Below are 549 nucleotides of genomic sequence, written 5' to 3' on the forward strand. Positions count from 1 at the left end.
GAACGAACGAACGAACGCCGCGGCCGTATCCAAAGTCTTAAATTGTAGTTGCCATGGAAACACACAGCGGAAATGTAACGTTGCCTAGTGACGAACACACGATTGCGAATCTAGTCCAGTGGTTTGTTAAATATTATTACTGTTTATCTTCATTAATTATAATGAATATAATATCAGTCCAGCATATAAATGAAATGTTGAGCTCTTTCAGCAGCATCTGTCACAGAAAATCATTTTGATTCGTCATTCTGCAAAGACAAGTGAAAATCTTCTGAATTTTAGAGTTGACATGAAACTAGTGTGATAGAAATCTCTTCTTGAAGTTGTGTGTTTGTGTAAAGTTTATCTGTGTAACGACAGCAGTTTCTGCTGATGAAGCTCGCTTTCTTGATGTTTTCAGAGAAACAAACCTGCAGAAGTCCTGAAACACAACCTGAACAAAAATACCAAACACGTCTTGCATCCTTCCTGAGACTAAAGACTAAAACCTTTTTTCTTTTCTCACTTTTTTCTATATTATCTTTTTTTTCTCTCTCCAAAAAAAAAAAA

General features: G+C 35.5%; 1 long non-coding RNA gene across 1 annotated transcript in view; it reads right to left on the minus strand.

The window, feature by feature from the left end:
* Positions 1 to 6: 6 nt before the first annotated feature.
* LOC107572972 (uncharacterized) overlaps positions 7 to 549 on the minus strand; it is a 24520-nt gene continuing 23977 nt past the window's right edge. The window contains exon 4 of the long non-coding RNA XR_001607433.1: positions 7 to 464. This is a non-coding gene — a long non-coding RNA (uncharacterized lncRNA). The remainder of the gene's footprint in view (positions 465 to 549) is intronic.

Source organism: Sinocyclocheilus grahami, unplaced genomic scaffold (genome assembly GCF_001515645.1).
Source record: "Sinocyclocheilus grahami isolate Dianchi unplaced genomic scaffold, SAMN03320097.WGS_v1.1 scaffold1842.1, whole genome shotgun sequence".
Classification (NCBI taxonomy): domain Eukaryota; kingdom Metazoa; phylum Chordata; class Actinopteri; order Cypriniformes; family Cyprinidae; genus Sinocyclocheilus; species Sinocyclocheilus grahami.